At 40.9% G+C, this 24,321-nt stretch overlaps 1 protein-coding gene and 1 long non-coding RNA gene across 13 annotated transcripts in view; one reads left to right on the top strand and one right to left on the bottom strand.

The window, feature by feature from the left end:
• Positions 1-24,321, bottom strand: part of MGST3 (microsomal glutathione S-transferase 3) — a 1,219,025-nt gene that overhangs the window by 141,946 nt on the left and 1,052,758 nt on the right. The gene's annotated exons all lie outside the window — the stretch shown is intronic.
• The window catches only part of LOC126941999 (uncharacterized), a 68,797-nt gene that overhangs the window by 23,135 nt on the left and 21,341 nt on the right, over positions 1-24,321 (top strand). For all 6 annotated transcript variants that reach the window (XR_007721478.1, XR_007721480.1, XR_007721475.1 and 3 more), the window contains one exon: positions 20,207-20,403. This is a non-coding gene — a long non-coding RNA (uncharacterized LOC126941999). The remainder of the gene's footprint in view (positions 1-20,206; positions 20,404-24,321) is intronic.

Here is a 24,321-nt window from a genome sequence, read left to right on the forward strand (position 1 = left end):
AAACATGATACCAGACAGAATCTTGAATCTACTCAAAGAAATGGAGAGCGCTGAAAATGAAGTAAATGAAGATAAATTTAAATACATTATCCAAACTTTTGCTTTGTGTTCTTCTGGATTTCAATTACATTCATATTAGACTTAAATTGTCACACAACTCTTGGGTGCTCTGTTCTGTTTTTTTTTTTTGTTGTTGTTTTGCCTACTCTTTTTTCCTTTGGGTTTCAATTTGGGTAATTTGTTGTTGTTGTTGTTAGATAGAGTCTTGCTCTGTCACCCAGGCTGGAGTGCAGAGGAATGATCATGTCTCACCACAGCCTCTACCTCCTGGGCTTCTGTCACCTCAGCCTCCCTAGTAGCAGGGACTACAGGCACACACCACTACACCCATGCTAACTTTTAAATTTTTTGTAGAGATGGAGTCTCACTATCTTGCCCAGTTTGGTCTCAAACTCCTGGGCTCAAACAATCCTCCTGCTTCAGCCTCCTAAAGTGTTGGAATTATAGGCATTAGCCACTGCTAATGGTAAATTTGGGTAATTTCTATTGGCTTATTTGAGTTTCACTTATTCTTTCCTTGTCTGTTTCAAGTCTACTGATGAGTCAATTGAAATCATTCTTTATACCTGCTGTTGTATTTTTTATTTCTATCATTCCCATTAGATTCTTTCTATAGTTTTCATCTCTCTACAGAAATTATCCATCTCACACTTGTCATCACTTTTACATTTGGAGTATTTTAACATAATAATCATAGTTATGTTGAATTCCCCTTTAGATAGTTCTGCCATGTGTCATATCTGAGTCTGGTTCTGTTGATTGTTATTCCTCTTGACAGTGTTTTTGTTTTTCTTGTTTCTTTGTATACCTTCTAATTTTGTGATGAATGCCAGACATCTTTTGTAGTTTAGTAGAGGCTGAATTAAATAGAGTCATGTGACACATATGATATTTTGGTCAATGACAAACCACATATACAACAGTGGTTCCATGAATTTATAATATTGTATTTTTAGTTTGCTTTGTGCTTAAATATGTTTAGATATACAACTACTTACATTTGTATTACAATTGCTTACAGTCTTCAGTACAGTAACATGCTATACAGATTTGTAGCCTAGGAGCCATAGGCTATACCTTATGGCATAGCCTGGGTGTGTAGTAGGCTACATCCATGTTTCTGTAAGTACACTCTGTGATGTTTGGACAACAATGATATTGCCTAACAACACACTTTCCAGAATGTATCCCCACTGTTAAGTAATATATGACTATAGTTGTTAGACCTGGAACTGGGCTTGCTTTTCCTTATTCTTGGCATTTAATGTGGGAGATGAGTCAATCCTCTCAAGAGTTGAACCAGTTTGGGATTTTTTTTGTTGATATGGTTACCCTCGGTATAACACAGTTTCAATATTGCTCCATATCTTGTGTTTAGGGTGGGGGCTGGTTTGCCAGAAGGTTTTTTCCAATGTCTGCTCTATACTCAGCTTTAGGTCTTCCCTTTGCATTGTGCGCAGTGAGGGTCTCTCTCCCTGCTTTTGCATCTCTCTCAGTGGTAGACTACTATTATTTGTTACTAGATTCTTGTTAGGCCGGTGGTAGGGTACGGGGGAAGCATTCTGTTGTTCTAAATAAGCCTCAGTTGTAGGAAGTCCTAACCAAAGCAATCGATCAAGAGAAAGAAATAAAAGGCTTCCAAACAGGAAAAGAAGTCAAATTATCTCTCTTTGTGACAATATGACTCTATACCTATAAAACTTCAAGACTTTACCAAAAGGTTCCTAGACCTAATAAACAACTTCAGTAAAGTTTTAGGATACAGAATCAATGTACAAAATTAGTAGCATTTTTATACACCAATAACGTTCAAACTGAGAGTCAAATCAAGAATGTAATCCCATTTACAATAGCCATACACACACACACAAAACACACACACACACACACACACACAATAAAACACTGCTGAAAAAAATCAGAGATAATACAAACAAATGGAAAAACATTTCATGCTTATGGGTTGGAAGAATTAATATTGTTAAAATGGCCACACTGCCCCAAACAATCTATATTCAATGCTATTTTTATCAAACTACTAATTATGATTTTTCACAGAATTATAAAAAAACTATTTTAAAATTCATATGGAATCACAAAAGAGCCTGAATAGCCAAAGCAATTCAAAGCAAGAAGAACAAAGCCAGAGATATCACATTAACTGACTTCAAACTGTATCATCAGGCTATAGTAACCAAAACAGCATGGCACTGGTAAAAACAGATACATAGACCAGTGGAATAGAATAGAGAACTCAGAAACAATGCCACACACTTAAAACCATCTGATCTTTGACAAGGTTGGCAAAAATAACCAATGGGAAAAGGACTGCCTATTCAATAAATGGTGCTGGTATAACCAGCTAGCCATATGCAGAAGAATGAAATTGGAACCCTACGTTTCCAAGTGTGGCTTTATACATACAAAAATTAATTCAAGATGGATTAAAGATTTAAATCTAAGACTTCAAACTATAAAAATCCTAGAGGAAAACCTAGGAAATAATTTTCTGGACATTAGACTTGACAAGGAATTTATGAGTAACTCCTCAAAAGCAATTGCAAAATAAAAAAAAAGACAAATGGGATGTAATTAAACTAAACAGCTTCTGCATAGCAAAAGAAACTATGAAGAGGGTAAACAGATAGTCCACATAATGGGGGAAAATATTTGCAACAATGTATCCAACAAGGGTCTAATATCCAAAATCTATAAGGAACTTAAACAATTCAACAAGCAAAAAACATATAACCTCATTAAAAGTGGGCAAAGGACATGAACAGACACTTCTCAGAAGACATACAAGCAGCCAACAAATGTGAAAAATGTTTCACATCACCAATCATCAGAGAAATGAAAATGCCAAAACCACAATGAAATATCATCCATCAGAATAGCCATTATTAAAAAGTAAAAAAATAACAGATACTGGCAAGGCTGTGGAGAAAAGGGAACGCTTATATACTGTTAGTGAAAATGTAAATCAGTTCAGCCACTGTGGAAACTAGTTTGAAGATTTCTCAAAGAACTTAAAACAGAACTACCATTTGACTCACCAATCCCATTGGTGGGTATATACCTAAAGGAAAATAAATCCTTCTACAAAAAATACACATGTACTTGTATGTTTAGTGCAGCACTATTCACAATAGCAAAAACATGGAATCAACCTAGGTGCCCATCAGCATTGAACTGGATAAAGAAAACGTGGTACCTATACAACATGGAATACTATGCAATCATAAAAATGAAAAAAATCGTATTTTTGCAACAACATGGATGCAGCTGGAGGCTATGCTCCCAAGCAAATTAGCAACAGGACCACAAAACCAAATATTGCATGTTCTCACTTATAAGTAGCAGCTTTACATTAGATATTCACAGACATAAAGATGGCAACAAGGCTGGGCACGGTGGCTCACACCTGTAATCCCAGCACTTTGGGAGGCTGAGGCAGGCAGATTGCAAGGTCAGGAGTTCAAAAACAGCCTGGCCAATATGGTGAAACTTCGTCTGTACTAAAAACACAAAAGTTTGCCAGGTGTGATGGTGTGTGCCTGTAGTCCCAGTTACTTGGGAGGCAGAGGCAGGAGAATCGCTTGAACCCGGGGGGCAGAGGTTGCAGTGAGCCAAGATTGTGCCACTGCACTCCAGCCTGGGCAACAGAACAAGACTCTGTCTCAGAAAAAAAAAAAAAAAAAAAGATGTCAAGAATGGATACTGGGAACTACTAAAAGGGAAGAAGAGGAAGGGAATAAGGGGTGAAAAACTACCTGTTGGGTGCTATGCTCACTACCTGGGTGACAGAAATATTCATACTCCAAACCTCAGCATCACGCAATATACTCATGTATAACAAACCTACATATGTACCCCCTGAATCTAAAATCAAATTTGAAATTATTTTAAAAAGAAGTCTCTCGGTGTAGGCAGGCATCGTGTCTCTGAGTCTCGGGGGTAGGGTTTTCTCAGTGGTCCTCTTTTACCGTTAGCTGTAGGTCTGGGCCCAAAACATATACTTGCTTCTTCCTATAGCTGGAGAGTTTGCCCGCCACCTCTCTCCTTCTTCCAGGGGCAATGGTTTCTTTATCAGTGCCCTAAGAGTGACAGGGATTGTTGCCTTCCACCAACATTTTAAGGCTTTTGTTCTGTAGGGGAGAGATCAGGGACAAAGATCCAAGTGTGGCTTTATCCATTTACCGTGGGGGCAGCTGTTACTTTCTCCCAGGCTTGCAGCACATGGGATGCTATCTGAAGTCTCTTGTCCTGCTCCCGATCTTTTTTGTGTGTACCCAGTAAGGTCTGTGGCAAAAAGCCTGCAAGAAGGGGTAAATTCTCCTTTGTCTGGGTCCCCAGGGGTTTAATAGTCTCTTGCTAGCCTAAACTCAGCCCTTAGCAATTTGCTAAAAATTTTCATTGAATTATCCTTATCTGGGACCAATGGCCTCTGCCCCTGGTAATCAAGTGCTTGTGTTTGTCTCCCTTTGGAGATGTCCATGTTTCCTTAGATTCTGGGTTTGCTAGTTTCCCTTGCAACCTCAGCTCTCTGATAGGTTCAAGAAAAGCAAATTTGTAGATTATCCAAAATTTTGGGGGGTGTAAGGGTAGAAGCAACGTTCTTTCCAGTTTATACATTCTAAGTGGGGAACAAATAATTTAAAAACATTGTGTATTTTTCCAGTTGACAAGAGTTTAGAATACTATTTCTCATGGTGTCATCTCCAGACACCATGTGTAATCAGAATGGTGAGCATATTAAAAATGTTGATTCTGAAGCCACTCTCTAGACTTACAAATCTGAAAATCCAAGGGCATTCATTTTGTGAAGTTCACCAGGTGATTCTTGTACATTTTAAAGTTTAAGAATTGTTGGATTCAAAATGAGCAGTTCGAAGGTCAGAACACGATACTCCAAAATATGGTGCTTTGGTGTGCTACATACTTAGAACTGAAAAAGATTGGAAGGGTCTCAGAAGCAAGGTCATTGTGACCTGTCTCCCACCTGTCTTTCTTTCTGGAAGTGAGCCATAGAATTCCTCTCCCCTAAAGCGGGTCACAGAAACTAAAACTTCTCTCCCCAAAGTAAGCCACAAAACCTAAAAAATTCACTCTCTGATCTTCCCCTTATGTGACAGATGTTCTGTCCTATGCATGGAGGAAAGAGTGTTACACAGGCCGAAAAGAATCTGGACAGGCCTTCGTGCTCCCTCTCCCAACACCCTGTCTACGACTATTAGTTCATACCCCTTTGTCCAGTCACATTTTTACACAGCTATCCGTTCTTCATTGAAACCAAGCATAAAAAATCAATATTTTTGCCTGGGTTGTTGGTTCTTCATTTCCTTCTTTTTTCTTTTAAGAGATAGGGTCTTTCCATGTTGCCCAGACTGGACTCAAACTCCTGGGCTCAAGCTATCCTCCCACCTCAGCCTCCTGAGTAGCTAGGACTACAGGCAGGCACCACCATGCCCAGCTCTTAGGTCTTCATTTCTGAAGTCTCCTGTGTCACATAACATTTTGGTTTTAAATACATTTGTAATGCTTGCCTCTCATTAATTTGTCCTTTATTATAGGAGCGTTGGTTGTAATCCTTGTGATGGGTGATCAAAAAGGCATTACACATTTTTTCACCCCTACAGCAGGAAAAATGTATTAGCACTTGTGATGCACCAGTGTAGGAAGAGAATTGCTTTCCTCTATTCTTCTAGGTTCTTTGCTGGCCTACAAACTAAATGGACATAAAACAGATTAACAGGAGAAAAGCCATTTTAATAGTGTATGCATGGGAGTCCCACAAAAATATGACTTAAAGAAATGGTCAGGTGATTGAGGCTTATAACGGCATGCTGAGCTACATAAAAGGATAAGGATTTGGGGTTTCTGTGGGGTGTGCATACTAGTTACGAAAGAATGAGGGGAGGAAATGCATGGCGAACAAAGATTGTCTTGTTATGAAGATAAAAGTTTCTCAGGTGATACAAGTTATCTTGGAATAGCTCTCTGCTTGGTACAGACATCTTTACTAATAAAAATTTCCTTTATAAATGTAAATTTCCTTTACAAAAGGGCAACTTTTCAGAGCTACTCTTGTGTCTGCAATTTCCCAAAATAACCTGCTCAAAATGATATGCCAAAAAGGTCTATTTTGGGGTGGTGTATTTTGGTCTCCTGCAGTCATATTTTGGGGTGGTGTGTCTTGAGCTCCAACACCTGTCACTTCTTTTTTTTTTTTTTGAGATGGAGTTTTGCTCTTGTTGGCTAGGCTGGAGTGCAATGGTGTGATCTCGGCTCACTGCAACCTCTGCCTCCCAGGTCCAAGCGATTCTCCTGCCTCAGCCTCCCGAGAAGCTGGGATTAGAGGTGCCCACCACCATGCCCGGCTAATTTTTTGTATTTTTAGTAGAGATGGGGTTTCACCATGTTGGCCAGCCTGGTCTTGCACTCCTGACCTCACATGATCTGCCCGCCTCAGCCTCCCAAAGTGCTGGGATTACAGGCATGAGCCACCATGGCTGGCCAACACCTGTCACTTTTTACAGAGATTATCTTATTTAAATCTCATAACAAACCTCTGGCATAGGCACATTGTTATTCTCTTTAGAGACAATGTAACTGGGTCTCAAAGATGTTAATTAACATGCCCAAGATTACACAGCCTCTATGTGGCAAGACCAGGATTTGAATACAGGTGGCCTGATTCGAAAACCTGAGACCTCTTAAAAATTGAGATATAATTCACGTAACTTTATCTTTTGAAGGGTACATTCAGTGGTTTTTAGTATATTCACAAGGTTGTGTACTCATCACCACCATCTAATTTCACATTTCATTTTCATCACCCCAAAAATAAACTCCATACCCACCAGCAGTCACTCCCTCATTCCTCCCTCTCTCCAGTCTCTGGCAACCACCAGTTTACTTTATGTCTCCATAGATTTGTCTATTCAGGACATTTCATGTAAATACAATCATAAAATATCTACATAGTGTATCTGGCTTCTTTCACTAGCAAAGCTAGAGATCTTAGTCACTATGCTAGAAAATCAGAAATGGGAATTGTACCTACGTAGACAAAAGGATGACCACCTTTCACCTTGCTCATCCAGGAGATAGGATAACCTAAAAAACAAATACAAGAATTCCATTAAATTTAATAAAGACTTGTTGAGTACCTCCCCTGAGCAGGGCCTAGGGCTGGATACTCTTATCAGAATTGCCTGTAGAGTTTGATAACAATAGATTTCTGAGTTTCATGTCTCAGAGATTCTGATTCTGTACTGGGCCCCAAGTTCTATGTCTGACAAGAAACTCCAGGTGATGCTGATATAACTGGTCAGGGACAAGCTGGCATGCACAGCTGGAGGGTAATGTTTCCCAACTTTTGATGCACATATGAATCACCAGTGGATCTTGTTAAAATTCAGAATCTAATTCATTAAGTAGGTCTGGGATGGAGCCAGAAAGTCTGCTTTTCTGATAAGCTTCTAGGTGGTGCTGATTTGCTATTCTGAGGGCCATCTCTTGAGTGGCAAGGCTGTAGGGGATGAAGGGGAAGGATAGGGAAGGCCTGGTTCCTTCTTAAGGAGCTTACTCTCAAGTGCAGAGAGACCTGAATACAGCTGACTAGGTCAAGTCGAAGTGGGCTAACTGTCCCAATCAAGACCCGAAGATGGTATGGATGGAGACCTTTCCCCAGCTCTGTGGTTCATTCCATGTTCATAAGGAGAGATCCAGGAAAAATGATGTATGTAGTATTTGTTACACTGTTTAGCAAGATGGGAGAATGTATTACATATTTGACACATATTTCCATTCCAACTGGTTAATATCTTCAGAAAAAAATATCAGAGCTGAAGAGGTACGCCCCGGAAAAGCAAACATCATCTGTGCTTACTCATATGTGGGAGCTAAGCTATGAGGACACAAAGGCTTAAGAATGATACATTGGACTTTGGGGACTCAGGGGAAATGGTAGGTGGTGGTGAGAGATAAAAGACTACACTTTGGGTACAGGGTACACTGCTTGAGTGATGGGTGCACCAAAATCTTAGAAATCACCACTAAAGAACTTATTCATGTGGCCAAATACCACCTGTTCCCCAAAAACCTATTGAAATAAAAAAATTGAAGATTTTAAAAAAAGAGGTAAGCCCTAATTTTCCAGAAAATTCACTGATGTGGAAAACGTCATTTCCTGATAATGCTGGGTAAATCTGTGTTTTGTAGGATGTTCCATATGTTGTCAGTGCTCATGAATTGTTTAGTTTTATTATCCTCATTAACAGGGATAATGGTTGCTTTTTAACAATCATGATCACCATCTGGAGCCTGGAAAACCATAGTTTGAGGCTCAGGTAGAAAGATGAGACTATTCTGACTGGGTCTCAGCCCATTTCCCCACTGCCAAGCCCTGTGTGTGCCCATGTGCTTGGCTGCCAGGCACGGCAAGAACCACACTGACAGATGTGGCGTTAGTTCAAGCAAAACAGAACAAAATTCAGAGAGTGCAGGGCACATTGGCTTGGCTGTTTAATCTCATTCTAATCTTAAATATTCACAAAGTAGCTTTCCTTGTGTGTTCTCCTCACAGCCCCGGTGACCCCTAACTTTGCTGTTGACATTGTGACAAGCAGACGATGTGACTAACTCACTGCTCCCCCAGTTCTTGGGGTGAATTGGGTTTAAACATCTTCTCTTTGTGCTTCACAGAGAAGTGTTGCCTTATTGGGAGGAGGTGACTAGACAACCAAGCTGCCACGTAACCATAGCAACCATGCACGCCTGCCCTTGTGAGTTTTTTAGGACTCTTCTCCAGACCTTTCCCAGACCTCTATTTTCAAGCTCTCTCAGCCTGCAAGAAAGCAGCATCTGAGACCAACTCAGCCCTAACATGCAGGGGCAGTGAGGAAGTGCAGATTGGCAGCCTTTTCCCAGAACCTAAACAGTTAGCACCGCATGGGCTAAGGGGAGAAGCTGGAAGAACAGGGAAAGTGATGAGGACAAAGTCCATAAGGGAAGTAAAAGCTCAACTTTTGATTGACTCAAAACAGGGGAGAGTAAGATGCTTACATTCAAGAATGCACTGGACCCACTCTAAGGAAATATATCTAAAAGTTTGCTGGAGGTAGATTGGTCAGGATGGTTTTCTAGAGAGTTTCTAGCAGGATTCTGGGGGCCAAAAAGAGGGCTTCAGGGGTAGGGATGGCAGGGAAGAATACTGCCAGGCAGAGTAAATGGAGTAGGGTGTTGGGGGCCTATGGCTGGGTTTGCAAACCTGGTTCACCATCGGAAATCCAGCCAATTCCAGGGAGTGAGACAGAGAAATCAAGCTTCCCCAGCTTCTGCTTTCCCTGAACCTCCAGTCTTTCTGTCTGCTGCTCTCCAACTCATCCTTCACAGCAGCCTCTTCCTTGAATGTTGCTTCCAAAATGTCAGTGTTATTCCACCAATTGGTATCAATTTGAAAGAAACTGGGACACATGTTGACTGCGTTGATGCTTAAGACACTGTTAGGTGTCAACCAAATCAACCCCTATGGTTTCTTGACCATTTCTCTGATCCCATGTAACCATTGTGAATGTTTACAAGAAAGAATGTTGGACGATGTACATTCTAGCTGCCCTTCACTTCACCTCCCTATCATCTCCTACAAACAGGTGTATCATTGGAGATTGAGTGGACTACTACATCTTAAGGATAAGGAATATTTCACCATAGAGGGGATGAATAGTGGTGTTACTTCCTCCATCCCACTTTTTCGCAACAAGGCAGGGGTGACATTTTACATTTAAAAATAAAAATATTCTACTTGATCACTTTCAGAAGCTTTTGAGCCATTGATCTGTATTTCACAGCATCTGTCTTTGAATAGGTCTGGGTTAAGAGTTAGATCTTCTGTGGTGTCTAAAAAGAGTGAGAAATAATGACTTAAGCTGCATAGCATTTTAAGACTAGCTATTTTCTCTTTTTAACTTTTTAAAAAATGCTCTTTTAAGTAGCTCACCTACTGTATTAGTTAATTAGTGCTTCTATGACAACATATCTGAGACTTAGGGAATTTATAAAGAAGAGAAATGTTTGATGTCTGGTGGGCGTCTGGTCTCTGCTTCCAAGATGGTGCCTTATTGCTGTGTCCTCTGGAAGCCTGTTTTCTAGCACAGTGGAAAGGTGGAAGGGCCAAGAGGGCCTAGTTAGTTCCTTGCAGCCCTTTTATAATGCCATTAATCCCACCCATGAGAGCTCCATCTTCATGATTAAATCCTCTCCTAAAGTCCCCACCTCTTAATACCATCACAACGGAATTTAAGTTCTAACATATGAATTTTGGAGAGAGACGTACATTCAAACCACAGCACCTACCTAGCATATTTCACAGTGTTCTGTAGCCAAGTTTTAATGATTTTCTGATTGCTGCCAATCTACCACTCTAAGGGATTGGTATCATTACAAGTTTTAACTTTTCCTAAGGCTAGGTTTTCTCAATGGCAATTCAAATGAGATTGGCCATATCTACGGTCCATAGGTAAGCCAGACCTAGGCTGTGAGATTAAGACATATTGACTAGTTGTTTGGTTTATTTTAGTGGCAAAGCCGTGTTTCTCTTCAGGATTGCTGTAGCTGTCTTCTGCACTCAGGCGATGGCAGCTTTGGTCACATACTAACAGAGTCAATTGAATGTACGACTCAGACTCTGGCACACTCCACTGCATGCATAAATGAGTATTTGGTTGTGTATGTCTTAACAACATAGCTTTATGACAGGAGTAAAATCCACATTGGTAAAGTACTATACTTTTTTTATGGACTCCAAACTGCTGGACTGTTTAGGATAGAAACATGCAGTCAGATTTGTATTATTTGTTATTTGGGGGATACATACATCATATTACACCTACCTCATGTTGCATTTGGCTTTGATTGGGTAAGATCACGACCCTGTCTTCTGAAGCTGGGAGGTGACTGCGACACTTTCTCATGGAACTCTTCTGTAATTTATTGGGTGATATTGGACACTGGACTTAGCATCTCTGGGCCCTGGTTTCCTCAGCCCTAAAATGAGGGGAGAGAAGGTAGAGGAAATTGAACTAGATGATAATTAACACCCCTTCAGGCTTTAACCTTCCGTAACACTCCTGAGCACTGGGCAAGGCTCAAGTTTTAATTATAGAAATGCCTGTAAATGCTTTTAGTCATAAGCTTTAGTACCATCCTCTGTGGCTGTGGGTAAAAGTGATCCCTTTTGTGGTAGGGGCTTTGGGCACATGTCCAGTTGCCTAATTGGAATGTGCAAGACCAAGAAGTACCCAGGACACAGCATAAGAGGCAAGAAGGAAGCTCCTTGAGAGGAGGGGTGATCTGTATCTGAAAAGATTAAGTGCAGCTATATGCAATGAAAAACCTAAAATGACTGTCTTAAAGCAGTGGTTCTTAAAGTGTGGTTCCCTAACCAATGACATTAGCCTGACTTGGGAGCTCATTTAAGATATAAAATCCCAGGCCTCATAAGAATGATATAATGGACTTTGGAGATTTGTGGGGAAGGGTTGGAGGGGAATGAGGGATAAAAAACCACACATTGGGTACAGTGTACACTGCCCAGTTGATGGGTGCACCAAAATCTCAGAAATCACCACTAAAGAACGTATCCATGTAACCAAAACCACCTGCTCCCCAAAAACTATTGAAATGAAATAAAATTAAATTAAAAAAATAAAATATTGGGCCTCTCCACCATAACTGATGAATCAGAAATTGGAGCCCAGAAATCTGTGTTTTAAGAAGTCTTCCAAGTCATTCTGAGGCACACTCAAGTTTGAGAACCACTGTCATGTAATGTGGAAAAAGAGGCCTGGAAGAAGGACACCCTGGGCTGACTGAATGTTACCCGGAAACCAAACCACTCAAATCTGCTTTATCAGATTCAGGTCTGAATGACTTCAACTTTCTCCCCCAAATAAAATCCACTCTCAAAGCAAAACACTGAATAGCCATCGAGGACATTTAAGATAATTTGGTTCACCTGCTGAAAATAATTCCCAAATATGAATTCTAAAAATATTTTGAGCAACAACACATCATTGGGCTAAATGCTTCCTAAGAAGATATACCACTCACATAGATAGACAGTTGGTTTATTTATTTGAAAATTAACCTCATTAATTCATGGTCATAGATCTTAACAATACAATAGAATTATAAGGCCATATCTTATGATATTTTTGTATCTCCCTCATAACATATCACTAATCACTGAGTAAGCTTTCTGTAAATATTGAATTAAACTGATGACTGTTACAGAGACCTAGGCAAGACACAGGTTGAGCAAGATAAAATCAAGAATCAAAATTCTGGATAACCAAATCAGTGCAGATAGCAATTGAAAATGCTTCATAATTTTAAACATTTGGTTCTCAATAATAGATACATATTTTTTCAATATAGTTTTGGTTGTATTGATTTGAGCAGTGGACTGGGAGCTGAGAACCAAATTTTACCCTATCTCTGCCTCTAAAATTAGGCAAGTTACATAATTCACTTTGTATCTCATTGTCCTTTTCTTATGGGCAAGGAACGCTTACAAATACAGGGATTGGATAAAAAGAACTTAGTCCATGAATGCTTTCTTCTCCTGAGGGAATATGTATGTGGAGCCTGCCTTTAGGAGAGAAAGGGTCAGTAGCACAGTTGAGGCACACCAGGTACTCATCCCTTATTCTACACTTCTTCAGAGGAAGTCACTTTCTATTAGGTCAGACATAGTTGTGCACACCCATAATCCCAGCAGTTTGGGAAGCTGAGGTGGGAGAATCACTTGAGGCCAGGAGCTCAAGACCAGCGTGGGTAACATATCAAGACCTCATCTCTATAAAATAATACTAATACTAATACTAATAATAATAACTTAAAAAGTAGAAAAGAAGAAAAGAAATTACTTTCCATCGGTCTGTGTGAATCTGTAGGTGGGAGAATCACTGGGTGAGTCTGAGGACAGAGAATGACACAGTGAGTTTTCATTTCTAATTTAGCCAAGAAGTCTTAGTAGCTTAGAACATTGAAGTAACTTCTTTTAATTTTCACACATAGCTCTAGTTTCCAAGAGAGAACATCAATGTTTTTGACCAATTTGTAATTTCAAAGACTGGAAAAGCCAGGCTTACATGCGCAGGCTCTGTTCTGAGGACCGGACTAGAGGATGCTTGTTTATGCCAGCAGAAAGAAAAGCCACTTCTAGATCAGATCTCCTGCTGCTGACAGTCAGATCAAATCAACAGCATTGAATGAGCTCCTTCCAGGGACGGTGCAGGTACTCCAGAAGATGTGAAAGTGGTGTGGCTGATACTGCAGGTTGTCTACTCAGCATTCATTCTCTTATTCCCAATCAACAGAGCTCCTACATCACTGAGGGCAGCAATGTGCCCGCTTAAAAACTACATTTCGTAGATTCCCTTGCACCTATCTGTAGCCTTGTGACTACATTTTGGTCATTGAAATCCAAATGCAAACTTTATACAGATCTCCAGGAAGGCTCTTTAAAGGGAGCTGACTCTGCTGAAAGTGTGCCTATTTAGCCTTTTTTTCCGTTTATCTTTCCGGCTGCCTGGAATTTGAATGTGGTGTCTGGAGCTTCAGTAGTCATCCAGGGCTGTAAGTGTGAAAGCCATGCACTCAGGGTGGTGGAACAGAAGGTTAGAAGGAATCTTAGTCTCTGTATCAATCATATGTTGCCTTCTTCTTCTTCTTCTTCTTTTTTTTTTTGTAGGAGAACAACTTTTTTGTGTTTAAGTCTCTGTTATTTTGGGCATTCCATTATATGCTGCTATACCTAATCCCAGTTAATATAGGTGGTCCCTGTTCTTAGGGACCTTTGTGCCTCTGGTTACTTGTACATTCCAGGGACATGCATCCCTACCACAGAGTTTATCATTTTTCAATCAGAGCAATGGAATATGAATCCAAAGGCTGAGACAGAATGACTCAGCAGATATTGGGACTTAAGACTTCCCTATCACTAGTGAAATGGTCACAGAATGTTGTTAGAACTGGAAGGGATGTTAATGATGACCCAGTTTAGTTCCCCCCACCCTACCTGCCTCTCTACATTTCAGAGATAAGGAGACTGAAGCCCAGAGAAACTAAATGAAGTGTCCCAGATGACTCAATACGTTGTGGGAGAGTTCTGACGTAGAATCCAGGGGAAAGTATTCTCCTTCCCATCAGTAGAAGACTCTTTCCATCAGTAGAGGGGAGCAGCATGGTCTCACCCAATAAGGACCAAATACTAACATGAGGGCTAGCATGTTATAGAAGGTCTGTGTATCAGGCCCGGTTTCCTGGTGTGTTTTTAAACTAACTCTCAAAGTTAGTTCAGATGAAAACTCTCAAAATGTTTTAGCAATGATTTGTTCATGTATCTTTTATCCTCATTCTATCTCCTGTTGAGAGGTTATTGCAGTGAGAGCTAAAAAAATTTTGACTGACACACAGAAAGTCATATGAAAGTTTTATAGGATTCATATTAAAGCAGATTTCTGGGAATCAGATCTTTCAAATTAGTCTCCAAGTGAATGAGTATGTGGGGTAGGTTCAGATATATGCATTACCCATGGGAAAAAGGGCGGCTACAAAACAAAGCGATTTTGCAGCAAATGTATCAATGAGCCCATCCTCAGAGGGACAGGTTAGTGGAGTATTAGGAGCCTTAGGGCTAGAGGTGGTGGTAGATAAGAGATGATTATAAGGTAGGTAGAACCAAGAAAATAGAAGAGTATAGGTGGCAGGTGTGGTTTTTGTACAAGTTTCCTATAACTCAAGAGTAAGCATTGATCTTAGCATGGAGGGTCTAAATTTTATTACTATTTTGGTAATGTCTTTTTACCTAATATTAAATCCCATTCAGCTGCTGGTAAAACACAACCTGCTGAATAGGGAGCCCACCCAACTTGAACCTATGAATGCACTCTGAACACCATGCTGTAGAAGGACCTTAATTACAGAGAACATCTACAAGTATCACTTTGTTTGCATGTGGTTAGTGATGGCCTTAAAATTCTCTGGGCTCTCAAGTGTCTCCCTGACCACCCACGGCCTAGGACCTGCTGAACCCAAGAGGTTTCTTGCTTCTGCTCCTGTTCCAGGCCTTCTCGAGTTTGGGAAGGTCTCCGATCTTTGATAGCAGGTGTCTCTGGAGTCTTCTGCTTTCTCCTTATGACACTAGAGCACTTTCCACATCTTGTCTCTTTTTTCACCATTTCTGTACTTGCTCCTCCTGAAACTCTCCTCACCCTGACCAAAAGCCAGAATGCAGAGCTCCTGATGGTAAATATGCAGTATCCCACAGTACTTCACATTTGCAAGTCTTGGGGAATCTTTTGAAGGTTTGGAGTTGAAGGGTTGTATATATATATTTTTTTCTGTTGCTGATTTATTCTGCAGAGACAGATCAAGTTCAATATCCGGTACATGTACAATGGAGAATTCAGAAAAATCATTAGGAGTTACTGGGGCTTGGAATGAAAGCTTGGACCACTGAATCAACAACTCTGCTTTAAGCACGAAGTGGAGACAGGATTACATAGATAATCTCTCTGTGTTTATCTGGATTTCAGCTGCAGAATGCAGCTAAGGAAATAGGTTTACACTTGGTTCTTTGGGTCTAAGTGCTCTCTTTGCACATACACAGAAATTTTTAATTAGCTGCACCAGTCTCAATTGAAGTTGACCATGGATCCCAGTTTATAATTCCAAGTAAAGGGGCACATAATAGGTTTATTATTTTATTTTACGTTTAAAAACATACAGTAAAATTTACTTTTTGGGAGTGCAAAGTTCTATGTATTTTAACACATGCATAGTCTTGTAACTACTACTACAAACAGGATACAGAACAATTCCAACACCACAATTCCCTCATGCTACATGGTAGTGTGTGTGTGTGTTTTTTTTTGTTTTGTTTTTTAAGACAATCTCACTCTGTTGCCCAGACTGGAGTACAGTGGTGCGATCTTGGCTCATTGCAACCTCCGCCTCCCGGGTTCAAGCAATTCTCCTGCCTTAGCCTGCCAAGTAGCTGGGGCTACAGGTGTGCACCACCATGCCTGCTAATGTTTTGTATTTTTAGTAGAGATGAGGTTTCGCCATGTTGGCCAGGCTGGTCTCGAACACCTGACTTCAAGTGATTCACCCACCTTGGCCTCCGAAAGTTCTGGGATTACAGGCATGAGCCACCACGTTTGGCCCGTGGTAGTTTCTTTTAAAAACAGTTTTATTTGAGATATACTTCACATACCAAGGCCAGGCGTGGTGGCTCAGATTGCCTGAACTCAGGAGTTTGAGACCAGCCTGGGCAACATGGTAAAAACCCTTCTCTTAAAAAAAAAAAAAAATTAGCCAGGCATAAGGGCACACGCCTGTGGTCCCAGCTACTCAGGAGGCTGAGGTGGGAGGATTACTTGAGCTCGGGAAGCTGAGGCTGCAGTGAGTGGAGATTGTGCCACTGCACCCTAGCCTGGGGGACAGAACAAGACCTTGTCTCAAAATAATAATAATAATAATTCACATACCATATAATTCACCCATTTAGAATGTGCAATTCAATAGTTTTTGGTGTATTGACAGGTATGTGCAACCATCATTACAGTCAATTTTAGGACATTTTCATCATCACAAAGAGAAACTCTTCATCCTTTAGCTATCAATTACCTATCCTTTCATCCTCCCCCAGGACCTAAGAAACAAGTAATCTATTTTTTGTCTCTATAGATTTGCCTGTTCTGGACATTTCATATAAATGAAATTTTATAACAGTTAGTCTTTTGTAACTGGCTTCCTTCACTTAACATACTGCCTTCAAGTCTCTTCTGTGTTATAGTATATATTACAGCTGCATTCCTTTTTATGATCAAATAATATTCCATTGTGTGGAGATACAGCATATTGTTACTCACTCATGAGTTAATGGACATTTGAATTGTTTCCAGCTTTGGCTATAGTGCATAGTACTGCTTTGAAGACTTGTGTACAAGTTTTTGTTTGAAGACCTATTTTTTATTCTCTTGGGTATATACCTAGGAGTAGAATTGTTGGGTAATTTGGTACTTTTATGATTAACTTTGTGAGAAACTGCCAAACGGTTTTCCACAGTGGCCACACCATTTTACATCCCCACCAGCAATGTATCAGGTTTCCAAATTTCTCCACATCCTCACCAACACTTGTTATGATCTGTTTTTGTTTTGTTCTTTTGCTTATAGGCATCCTAGTGGGTGTAAAGTTACATGGTAGTGTTTTGGGTTGTAAGATTCTCACAGACTGGGAAAAAATGTGGAGATATTTTTGTACTTTTTTTTTTTTTTTTTTTTGCCTGCTGCTGATCCAAACAGTAAAACATAAACCTTCAGAATGACAGCTGTAAAAGGGAATGGGAAGAGAAAATACATCAAAGGGAATTGTCAAATAAGCACTGCCAGAGAAAGAGCAGAATGTTATGATAGGAAAATCATGAGTTCAACGTACTTTAGATAAACACATATAATTTGTTCCCATGTGCCAGGCTCTGTGCTAGGTGCCAAGGCCCTAAAATGAGTTAAACAGAACCAAGCCTTCAAAATTCTTATTGTGTGGAGGGAGAGCAGAGAGTAGAGTTCTTTACAGTCTAGGTATCAGAAGGGGCTTCCTGGGGGTGGAGGGATGAAAAATAAAGAAATTCTCATTAGATAATAAGGGCCTGTAGCACTATATGGGAAAAACCTATGCTGAAATATTTGGGAAATATCCTCCGGATAGCCTACTTTTCTTTGGTCTTTGGGTAACAATCTTGATTAAAGTTTGGTTTCTTTGATTTCCCAGTCAGTAATTGGGGGTACAATTCTTTCTGGAGGAAAATAAGCCATAACTAAGACCTTTGCAAATATTGCTAACTTTTGCTTATTTGCACTGATTAAAGGGGAACATATAATTCAGGATAGGACCAATCTAAACAGAGTTCATATTTTGCTTTGGAATATGTTTTTTCTCTTGCCTCCCAGATGTTGCTATGTCAGATGTTCTCAGAACTCACAGATCCAACTAAGTCACGCAGCCCTAGGAAACAGGGACTGTAGTCTCTCAGGATGATGTACTGGCCTAAGCAGAACAAGTTTCTTTTGACACTGCTTCTTGTTCACACCTTTCCCGTGGTGAGAAATAATAATTTGAGGTTTATATTTTCTGTCTAACTTCTGCTAGACAGGAAGAATCATCCTGAAACCTTTTGATCTATTTTAGATGTGGTAAAAATACCCAGAGATTATCTTTGCTGCTCATTCCCTCCTGGTACCATAAAAACTTTTTGCCAAATTCATGAGAGGAAAATAAATTTCTTTGATGAGACTCTGTGGCTTTTTAAATAATCACAAATAACTTATTAATTCATGTCCCAAATAACAGCCTAGATATCATCACAAAATACACCCAAATATTCAGTAGACTGACTTCTCAATGACTTGTCTCCGGTAGGCCACCAATGGAGAACAGACTCTAATCCCAAATAAAAAATATACCAATTGGTCCAAGTCAGAGCAGATTCACATAAATACAACAAAACCTGAAATTTATGTGGGCTATTTATGGGGAATTCACAACAAATTTTTATTAAATATTTCCTAAGTTGTAGAAAATAATTGTCCTTAGGTTTCTGGTTTGAATGAGTGATAATAGTAATTTGTAATTAGCACCTGAGTTATATATTGGCTTTCTATTGCCCATAACAATTATCCCAAATTAAAGGACTGAAGACAACAACACACATTTATGATCATACATGGTTTCTGGAAGTGGATTAGCTGAGAGTTTCTGGCTAGGGAACTCTCACGAGGCCTCAGTCATTTGCAAGCTTGACTGGCACTGGAGGATCTGCTTCCAACATGGTACACTTGCGAGGCTGAAAAATGGGTGCCTCAATTCCTCTTCAGGTGGAACTCTCTCTAGGGCTGCTCGTAGAGAGCGTCTCACAACATGGCAGCTAACTTCTCTCAGAACAAGTGGTCCAAGAGGGCAAGGTAAAAGCAGCAGTATCTTTTATGACCTAGTGTAGGAAGGCAGACATCATCACTTATGCCGTCTTTTGTTTGTCACACAGACCAACGCTGGTAGGATATAGGAAAGGACTATACTAGGGCGTGAATACCCAGGAAAGGGGGATCACTGGGAGGCACCTTGGAGGCTGGCTACCACAAAGTTGTGAATATATAAATTGTAAATGAATCACTTAAAAAAAGAATTGGTTGAAGTACCTCTCTATTCCTGCAATTAGCATCTGAATATGACTGTTAAAAAAAATTCCAAATGGGTGAAGCCAGACTATAAAATTATTAGAGTTCTTTTAGGGAGAAAAAGATTTATGATCAGAATTGATGGATCATTATTAGTCTAGGGCTATGCAGGACCATCTGTAATTAGCTCGATTCTTCCTTCTGTTGCCATTGTGAGCATAGAGCACTGGGGTCTTTGTACCTCCCCAGATTCTCTGAAATACATAGCAGGACTTCAACAGCTATTCCATGTCATCTCTTGTGTTATATCCATGAGGCTACTCAGTTTTCTTGCCCCAGCACTGGTTTCCAACCATTTCCTTCTATAACTGGTTACGTTCCCTAATGTCATGTCACACCCATGGGTAATCCTCAGATTATGTGCAATTCCCAGACCACTGGCTGTTTTCCCACTCTTTCTGTTTAATTCAAAGAAACCATTGGAATACCAGTAGGAGAGGAGTTATCACTCAGACAAACTCAACTCGGTTCTAATTTATATAAGTAATTAAAGCATATATATAAATAAGACGTTTACAAACTTTCACACATTAACCACTGCTAGAAACAAATTCTTTAACTCTGAGGTTGACAGCCTCAGGAAGGACACCAGTTTGGTGAGTCTGAGTTTGAAAACTGGGCTGGCCTCCCAGTTCTTCCAGTTTCATGGCAGGCTTGCAAGTATGTGCCATGACTGGTAAGGTGAGCTGGGTGAGAGAGTATCTGTGTGATCCCTTCCTGTCCATCTAAACAGGTCCAGTTGTAGATACTGACTTGCCACTCCAGAAGTTTCCTCAGTCTGTCCCCTATTGTCCTGTTTCAACTCACTGCTTTTGTTCTTACATCTCTTTATTCTCCAGCCCTGTTTTCTTTAGATGCTGGCTCCTGCTGTCCACCAGATCCCTGTGATGCAATGACTGATATAGACGGGCTTGTTGAATTCATTCTCTGGATCTGAGCAACGTTGGCTGAGCCATGACAAAGTACTCCTATCCATCCAGTATGCTTCACAGTGGGAATCTCTCTGTCTTCATCACCACTGCCCTAGTAGCCTCAGGTGAAGGATCACACACGCTGATGATTGCATCACTGCTTCTAGGGGGAAATAGTAGTAATTTTCCCCTAGAAGCAGTAACGCATTAGTACTTCTAGGGGAAAACAAGTCAATGACCACTAGTTAAGGTCATTCTTGTAACTTTAATTCATAATTATAAGAGTCAACATTTGTTTATTCTGGTCTTTTATTCATTTCTTAAATGAGAGCTTTTAGGTGGTGAGTTTTCTTCTCTCTCATTTAACAAATAAGAAAAACAAGGCTGAGAGAAGTGAAGCCGCACAGCCACCAAGGAATAGGGACAGGATTAGAATCTCAGCCTCTGATACTTGGTTTAAGTGGTTTTCATTATGCTACAAATGGCACAGAAAAATGTCAGAGTAGAGGATGTCACAGACCAAAACTAATGAATGGGTGATTTGATGAGAGTGCTTAATGATACACCTTTAAGAGTCATCTTTTGAGAAAAACTGGACTTTTTAAAAAAGAGATGATATGATGACTTTCACTATGAGGGTACTAATAGTCTTTGAGCACTAGGAAATGAAGTTCAAGTTAGCAAAGTAAGTTGGGTGGAAGTTTGGTGGCAAAAGTACCAGAATTACAAGGCATTTGGACAGAAGTGTGGTTGCAGTGCTTCATACACGTACTTTGAAGCATGAATAGTGATCCAAGTACTGAAAGTGTTTTTACTTCTCAAATATTTATTGCAACCTACTGTAGGTAAGGCAGTTGCCTTGACATGTAGCTCCCTGAAGGGTCTGTATTTTGCGGAATATTATAGCCTAGAGTGTGCTTTGAGGGCTACTCTAATAAATGTATTGTGAAACATTTTTTTTTTTTTGTATTTAACTTGGGGATGCTGTGGAGAACATTGTAGACCACATCATGCAGTATGCCTTTTAATGACAGAAATAGTTTTTAGATCTCCGTGTGTCAAAGAGCTTCTAAGAAACTGTAAATCTTCGCACCTGGTGTTTCTCCTTCTTTGACTTTGTCTTATGGTTTGCATCTTCGTGTACTAACTTTATCCTGGCTTCATCTTACAGAATTGCTCAGTTTGTGTTTTGTCTGTGCTATGATTTCCCCACCCACGTAGGTATATTTCGTTGTTCTACATATTTCTGAAGTGACTCTGAAGCGAATGAATAAATGAATGAGCTTATAAGTTAACCTGGGGAGGCTAGGCATGGTGGCTAACGCCTGTAATCCCAGCACTTTGGGAGGCCAAGGTGGGTGGATCATCTGAGGTCAGGAGTTCGATACCAGCCTGGCCAACATGGTGCAACCTCATCTCTACTAAAAATACAAAAATTAGCCAGGCGTGGTGGCAGGCACCTGTAATTCCAGCTACTCGGGAGGCTGAAGCAGGAGAATTGCTTGAACCTGGGAGGCAGAGGTTGCAGTGAGCTGAGAACACACCACTGCACTCTAGCCTGGGCAACAAGGGTGAAACTCTATCTTAATCACTCAATCAATCAATCAATTAACCTGGGGAGATATACTAACTTTAAAAACATCTAAAAGAAAGTTTTAGCAAACAAATGAGATTTACTCTTGCCTCTTCTTATTTTTTTTAGAGACAGAGGCTCCCTCTGTTGCCCAGATTGGTTGGAGTGAAGTGGCTGATCTTGGCTCACTGCAGTCTCAACCTCGTGGGCTCAAGCGTTCCTCCTGCCTCAGGCTACTGAGTAGCTAGGACCTCAGGTGTGTGCCATCACACTTGGCTAATGTTTTGATTTTTTTTTTTTTTGTAGAGATGGGAACTTGTTGCCCAGTTGCCCATGGTGGTCTTGAAATCCTGGCCTCTAGCAATCCCCCCATCTTGGCCTTGCTGTTGCTTAATAACACTCTTATGTTTAGAAACAATGTGTTATCAACAAAGGAGTGAGTTCAGATAGAAAAATGAAGAGGTGCCAGCCTGGACCCTAATTTCCCATGGACTGCATTTCCAGTCAGTGGCCCAGAGAGGCCCACCCAGAAGGCTGGGATTCTGCTCCTGGAAGCCCGATGGGTCTTGACACAATGATATCTGAGAAATAGTTGAGCCCTTCTGAAAGATAGCTGATCTTATGAGATTACTCAGTATAACTCATCTCTCATGGAGCTTTGTATCTGGAATGGAGAAGTGTGTGGGGAAGAAGAAGGAGTTCTATCAATAATTTTCTCCAGAGATAGAATAGCATAGACAGTGATTCTCAAATGTGTGGTCCAATATCATCAGCGTCACCCTGGAATGTGCTAGAAAAATAAATCCTCGGGTCCCACCCAGGACTACTGAATCAGAAACTCTGGGAGCAAGGCCCAGCAATCTGTATTTTACCAAGACTTCCAGATGCTTCTTCCTGCTCAGGTTCCAGAGCTGCTGGGATATAGCAGTTAAGAGATGAACCCCGCAGTCAGACTTCCTTTGCTAGAATCCTGGCACTGTTACTTATTTCTTTATGACTCTAGATAAGTTGCTTGATTTCTTTGTGTCTCAGTTTCCCCACCTGTAAAGTAGAGACAATGATAGTACCACCTTTAGAGAGTTTTTATAAGGATTAGATTAGGGAGTACACTTAGAATAGTGCCTAGCACATAGTGAAAGTTCAATAAATTTTCGCCGTTATTATTGGCAGACATGGTGTCATGGAAGAAGGTGGGGAGTTTCTCTCCCTAGCCACCCTCTTTCCATGAGAACCCCATGAAGCTTTCTAATGCAGCCTTCTCTGAGGAGCAGGTATAGGCTGAGGGTGCTGGGATAGGGCCAGAACTAATGCTCAAAGCCTTATCTGAACACGTCATATACGTTGCCCTAAAGGGAGCCTTAACTTTGGAAAAACTTTGCTCTCCTTCTTAGCATTGGTAAGACTATTTCCTGACCTAAGGGGCAGAAGGTTGATTCCTTGCTGAATTTTGTGGGAGAAACCCTAAGTGTCTAAGAGAATGCAAGGTTATAATGAAATTCCCACAGACATCTCAAAATAAAAATCATTTACAAATTACTTTAAGTATTTTTAAACATTTCTTTTGGGGGGCTAGAAGTTGAGTTTTAATGATAACATACAATGGGGAGAGGGCAGAGAAAGTTGTCTGAGCTGTCTGGGGTGCTGCAGCATGATGGGCTGGCTACACTAACTGCAGCTGCTGTTTGGGGGATCCCTGGCTGGCTGGGTCCTTGGCCTTCTCTGTAGCTTCCAGTGCTGTCTCCTTTGCCTTCTCCTTGGCTCCTTTAGCTGTCTCAATAAGTGTTTTGGAAGGGGCCATACTGTGCAGCTTGGCCAAGATGTATTCAAAACCCTTCCCAGTCTTGATCACGTTGGTTTTGAATTGGGTGAGACCAAATTCCTGAACAGCTCTGGAGATGGTCAAATAAGCTAAAGGAGACCCAGGCTTTCCAGTGGATTTGGGTCCAGGTGCTGCTGTCAGCTGGATGTGGTTGATGTTCCAGGTGAGGTGGTCACGTCTGATTCTGTGGCTTCACAGTAGAGTGTTCCAGGATGGACACTGAGCAAACGGCACTGGCAGGAAACAGTGGCTCAGCTCAGCGGGGCGTCTGCTGGTCTTGGTCAGGTTGTCAGGGCAGGAGCCTCTGCTCAAGGGTCACCACCCTGTGTACTGTGTTTGCTGTAGGGGTTTGTGTACCGCTGTCATTAGGCGGCAAACACTTGGTCCCATGACCTCCAGAGCACACTCTGGCCCAGGAAATACTTCACCATCATCCTGGCTGGGATGGGGTTGGCACCCACTCAGCATCAGAGTGCAGAGGGTGGGGAGTACATGGGGTCAGGCCAGGCTGGGCACCTGCCTCTGACCAGGCCCCACGGCGTGCCCAGGCACCGGCATGGTCAACTTTAATTTGTATGTTTGGAGACAGAGTCCGTAGAGAACCAAATGGCTATGTGATGTTATAACCCCTCCCAAAGTTTGGAGGTCACT

Source organism: Macaca thibetana, chromosome 1, assembly GCF_024542745.1.
Source record: "Macaca thibetana thibetana isolate TM-01 chromosome 1, ASM2454274v1, whole genome shotgun sequence".
NCBI classification, from domain to species: Eukaryota; Metazoa; Chordata; class Mammalia; order Primates; family Cercopithecidae; genus Macaca; species Macaca thibetana.